This window comes from Lutra lutra, chromosome 14 (genome assembly GCF_902655055.1).
Source record: "Lutra lutra chromosome 14, mLutLut1.2, whole genome shotgun sequence".
NCBI lineage: Eukaryota > Metazoa > Chordata > Mammalia > Carnivora > Mustelidae > Lutra > Lutra lutra.
In genome coordinates this window covers 32,513,353-32,519,352 of record NC_062291.1, presented here as the reverse complement: position 1 = coordinate 32,519,352, position 6,000 = coordinate 32,513,353, and positions in this window count along the sequence as shown.

The following is a 6,000-nucleotide window of genomic DNA, read 5'->3' as shown; positions in this document are numbered from 1 at the left end:
TGCGCTGCTTGTCACGCAGCCCCAGGGCACACCGGGTGCTGGTGGGAGGCTGACTCCCACAGGGCACTAGAGGACAGAAAGATCCCCCCCGCTGACTCACCCCTTCACAGTTCGGGCACCCCTGAAACTCTGTCGCAGGCCTTGGCTCAGGGCCAGCCGGGGCTGATGGCGGACTGTGTGTACATCCGAATTCTTACAGCCAAGGGCCTGGGCACCCTCGCTCCTGTAGACCGGAAGCCCGGCAAGGTGGGTGTCTTCAAGGGTGGATGTGGCAGGCAGCTGCACAGCCCTGCCCCGCAGATGTCACCTGCTGGGGACTCCAGCTAATCGGTGCCAGGCACCTAGAGAACAATGTGAAGGGGCCGCTGGAGTTGTGCAGGGTGTGGCACCGGGTCTCTGGATCCCACAGAGATGAAGGTTCCCAGTACACCAGCCTCAAAGCAAAGCCCACGCCTCTGCTCCTTGAAGAGTCCCTGTTTCTCTCCTGCACTGCACCCACGGGGGCCTTTTATTTTTTTAATTTTTAATTTTAATTTTTTTAAAGATTTATTTATTTATCTTAGAGAGAGAGGATGAGAGGGAGGGGCAGAGGAAGAGGGAGAGAGAATCTCAAGCTGATTCCGTGCTGAGCATGGAGCCTCACGCGGGCCTCGATCTCAAAACCCTGAGGTCACAACCGGAGCAGAAACCAACAGTCAGATGCTTAACTGATGGTGCCACCTGGGTGTCCCCGGAAGGTCCTTTGAATCCTAAATCACTCATCTGCCCAAGTTCTGCAGCAGTTCTCCATGGTACTTCAACATAACAGCCACATTCTTATAATGGTCTTTGAGCCTGATGTTTTCTTCCCTCCATCACTGCTCGTTTCGTGCCTCTGGATCCTTCACCGCACTCCAGGCACACTGGCTTCTGTGGTTCCTCTAATATTCCACATCATCCGTGCCTCAGGGCCTTTGCATCTCACCAAGGAAGTCTGCTTCCCAAGGACTGACAAGCAGTGGGACGTCTTCCCTACTTTGGTCTTCTTCCCATCCTTCACAAATCTTGGTACCGTGGCTGGGGTTTTTCCTAAATGGAGTGGTCCATAGCTAGTAGGCACAAGCCGAGAGAGTGGGGGCACTCCCCCAGTACCCCCACCAGCCTGTCACTGTGCCTGAAGTCCCACCAGTATGAGACCACTGCTCTTGGTTAGGCTCTCCCTGTGATCATATGCCAAATCCTGCCAGGATGCTGAAGGGGGTTCCTTCAAGAAAAAAGTCGAGTGTTTGCCCGGGCCCTTGTCACTCCCAAGTGTGGTCTTCGGGCAGGCAGCATCGACAGCACCTGGGCATGTGTTGGAACTGCTGAGGCCCGGTCCCTCCCCAGAACCACTGGGTCAGAATTGTGTTTTAACTAGACCCTCACGTCATCTGTGGGCCCACTGAAGTTTGAGAGCCAGACTTTGACAACTGAGACCCCATCTCAGAACCTACTCCAAGTCCCAGTGATAGACGGTGACAAAGCATAATTTTCAGAAGCTAAAAACATGAGTCTTCTTATAGGATGAGCAGGTATCAAAATTTTATTCAATTTTATTGATCGATGAAGGAATCAGTGGGACGGTAAAGCTGGTTCCCAGAGCTTTTGAGGAACTGGAGTTTATGTAGCACAAATCCACAAGTTCACTTGTACCTTCTCAGAGCCTATGCCCTCCATGAACGGTAACTAACAAAGCCACAGTGGAACATTCTCAGGGGCCGGCCTGTTAAACAGCAACTCATCTCTAGGCTTGGGTAGGATTTCCTAATAACAGATTCCCCTGAAAGGGCGTGAATCGTCCCAGGACCAAGCAGATGGCCAGCTCTGTGTTCCTGTTAAAGGATCCAAAACTTGAGGAGAAGGAAAGAACCAGGGCTGCCAAAAGGAACAGAGGGGGAACGTAAAAAAAGGAACAAAGGAGGTGAAAGTAAAATTAAAATATACGCTAGCAGCTTACCACATATCTGTGACTATGCCAAGTACTTCCCATTTCTTCTCCCACTTAATCCCCACAGCAACGTCTGAGCCCACTACCACTTGTGTTTACATTTTCTAGAAGAGGACACTGAGGACTGGAGTAGACCAGGAACCTGGCCAAGGTCAGACAGTGCAACTGGCCTTTTGAACAGAGTCCCTGTTTCTTAGAATTGTCGTCCAGGGCCCCAGGAAATGGTTTACAAAAGTCCCCCCTACCCTGGAGGAGGCCCCTGGGCTGCCTCCAGAAATCTTCCCACCTTTCCCAAGAGGCTTCAACACCTTTTCCAAGTACGTGTTCTTCCTGACACTGGGGAGCCTGACCCGAACCCCACTTTGATCCAGAAGCCTACAGCAGCACTGCCCAGGGGGCAAGACCCCAGCCAGAGAGCTAGGGTTCCCTGGGCGGGGGGCCTGCCCACCCCCTCCTCAAGAGGAGACTTCTTACCCTGGGCTCTCCAGAGGACAAGGTCAACTGTCCAAGTAAGAAAGTTCTTCTGACCCAAACCTTTCCTGTCTTACACGTGAAAATGCTGAGTTCCAGACAGAGTGTTCCAAAGAGCATGTGGGGTGACCCGCCCAAGAATGGGCAGCGAGCAGGTGGCAGAGCCCAGACAAAGGGGCAGGTTTCCTAGCTCCTGCTCTGGGTTCTTTCTGGGGCCCTTGCAGGGCCCTGGCGTTTGGGAGTTCTTCTGCTGAGCCCTCATTTTGGCCTCTCCTCCAGGGCTGTGTTGCCCTAGCTGTGCCTGCCCTGCAAGTGAGTCAGTCCTTTGAGTCCTCGCTTGTCATTTATAAATGCAGATAACGACTCTGGCCTCCTTCCTTGGGGAGAGCTCACTAATAAGCATTTGAAAGCATTCTAAAGGAAGGGCTCCGCAGAGGCTGGCAGGAGAGAGGGAGGGGCCCCGCTTCAGTCCAACCCAGCCTCTCTGCACCTCCCGACCTCACCCTCCAGGAAACAGGCCCCCCTCCCTGAACTCCCCCCACTACCACCAAGTAGATGCTGAAAACGCCAGCTGTGTGCTGGGTTCTGCTTCCCAGGGACCCCCATATTGCCACCAGGCAGAGTCCCCTTTCCCTTCCCCTTCCCCGTGGATCTGAGCCTTTCCAAAATGAGGGCTATGCCAGTGGCCTTCCTCGCTCCACAGGCCCAAGTGCATTTCCATTTCCAGCCCGGAAGAGAGAGACTGGGTCTCCTGTGGGAGATGCTTGGCTTTCCCACCACCGGGGAGCTTCCCCACCACCGGGGAGCTTCCCCACAGGGCACTCTGTGGCTTCATGCCAACCCTCTCTCAGGCTCCTGCCAACTCTCAGGCATCTCAAAATGCACCTCTGACCCGGCTGAGAAGAGACAGAGTTCATGTGCCTTCCAGCCATACCCAGCAAAGGCCTGTGACCAGGGTCTTAAACCTCCAAGGAGAAAGGAAGTCCTTCAGTCATGGTAGGGTCCCGTTTGACCTCCCTCACTGCCCTCCAGAAAGTTTGATTCTGAGAAGATCCCCCACTCTAAGTCCTCCCCTGCTTTCTCTAGCCCTTCTCCAAGCAGGGGTCACATCAATGCTTCAGCACCAAGGCTCCTCGGAATTCCACTGCCCAGAAGCCACCTCCTGGTTCCCAGCTTTTCAGATGGAAATCAGTTTCCAGGACAGTGGGGTTTTCTGTGGAAAGACTCCCTAGGCCACAGCTGATAGAGGCAGGTCAGCATGGGGCACAGCTCCCCCCCTCAACCCAGGAGGAAGGGCCAGGCCAAGAGCTTGGCCAGAATGGGCCAAGTCAGAACCCCTGAAGGTCAAGGCGGGGGTGGCCCTCCTCAAGACGGACAGGGATCGCTTCTGTGCTCTGGACAACTGTACCCATAGTTTCTCAGATGCTCCCAGAGGGCCAAGAACCTTGAAGGCAGGCTGGGGTAGGAGCAGCAGGGTTAATGCCCAAGAAGTCTAGAAGAGTGTTTTTCCTCTTTTTGCCACTGCCCGGCCGTGCAGGGTTGGGTCAGACACTGGGTTCACCTGCAAAACAGGAACAAGTGTGCCTTGCTTGTCTGAGGGGCTCTGGATCCGCAGTTTAGGACTGGGAAGGACCCCAGCCCTGCCATCATGTGAGCCCGGGAGGAAGGCATGATCTAAAACAGAACACTGAGGTGCCTCTGGTTTCCTGGGAGCCCCTTTGGGGTAAGGAGGGGAGTGAAAGGAGGCACTTTTTTTTTTTTTTTTTTTTTAAATCTGCATGGAGAGATATTACCGAGTCTATCTGGCCTCTTCCCGTGGCTTTGGGGATAAGGAAGGGCACTGTAAGACCGGCACTTGACTCAGTCTTCACAGCAGCCTTGAGAGGAGGATTGTGAATCCCATTATATAGGTGGGGAAAATGAAGTCGGAAGGCTTATCACCTGGGTCACACAGTGATAAACGGTGGAGGAGGAATTCACATGCATGTCTTTCTATCCATGGCACTGCCCTCCCTGCCCTGCAGAGGCTGACCCCACGGAGACGTGTGTTCATATATTTGGGCATGTTCATATATTTGGGCACCATATAAAGGTGGAGGAAAGAAGTCTGTGGAACAGGAGGCAGAAGGAAGAAAAAAAGTCTTCATGATCCAGAACCACTCAAATAAAAAAGATGGGGAATGGGGGAACTTGGCCACAAGCCTGAGTTAATGCCCTAGAATGATGTGGCTGCTAAGGAAAGGTGAAAGGCAGAGGAAAGGGTAAGAAGGTGGGGGGGAGTGAAAAAGTGAGATTGAATTATTCAAAGCCTAGTACCCAACATACAACCCGTATTTATTGAGTACCTACTATGTGCCAGGCACTGTTGTCAGTGCGTGACTTTATGGTGGGTACTATTATCCCTATTTTGTAGATTGGGGAAACTGAGGCACAAAGAGATTATATAACTTTTCCAAAGTCACACCGACAATAAATGGCAACGCTGGGCTATACAGACAGGGAAACTGAGACACAAAGCGATTATATAACATTCTGAAAGTCACGCTGACAATAAATTGCAATGCTGGGCTATACAGATTTTACAGCAGTGCCCTGAACTCCGAGTCAGTCAAGGGGGCTTGATATCACCTATCACAGTTCTGGGTCCTGACAGTCAGAGGGACTCTGAGAACTGTGAGCACTTCCATAGGGAGGTGGGCTCAAGATAGTAATGATACGAATAACTAAGATTTATGGAGCACTTACTATGGGCGAGGCACCGTTCCACATGCGATACATAGAGTAACTCCTTTCATCTTCACTGCGACTCTGGGAGATAGGTACTGTTATTAGTCCCGTTTTACAGATTATCCTCAGGCAAGCCACAGGAAGAAAAAAAAGCCCAAAGAAAATCAGATGTTTGGCCTGCAGAAGGGGGTCTCCACAGGGAGCTCTCCCTCCCTGCTGCTCCCTCTGGGCTGTTCTGGGCAAAGAGAGGGTGATGCGAGGCAGAATTACCCACTACTGGGCATTAGGAACTGGAGCCCTGGCCCAGGGTGGGGTTAGACTCCCTGGTCTCCAAGGTCTTCCAGCTCTGAAAGTCTGCCGGCCACTCAGGACAGAGGAGGAGCTGGAGGGAGACTGGGAAAAAGCTGGATTCCAACATTTTCCTCAGAAGTCTGGATAGAGGCCCCACCCCCAGTAAAGGAAGGAATGGGTCAGTCACTCTCTCCCATCTGCTTGGAACCTGGGATCTTCATTCATGTGACACAAGTCTATGGTGGTGGTTGTCGGGCTTGACAGGGGATAGAGCAATGAGAGGGAGGTGGCCTCCCATCCAGCTGGAGGGACCGTTTGTTGGGCTTCTACTATGTGCTGGGCGGAGGCTGTGGCATCTCATTTCCTCTCCTGGAGACCGTTTTTACAGACGCAGAAACTGAGACTTGCCTGAGGGGAAAAGTGCGGAATGCCCCCAAGTGCTGCCAAAGCCAGTGGTCATGGAGGAGACAGTGTCCCCACTCTCCTCCCAGAGCTCAGAGCTGATGCAGCAGCCACCCCTTCCCTCCTTCGGCGCTCTCATGTAT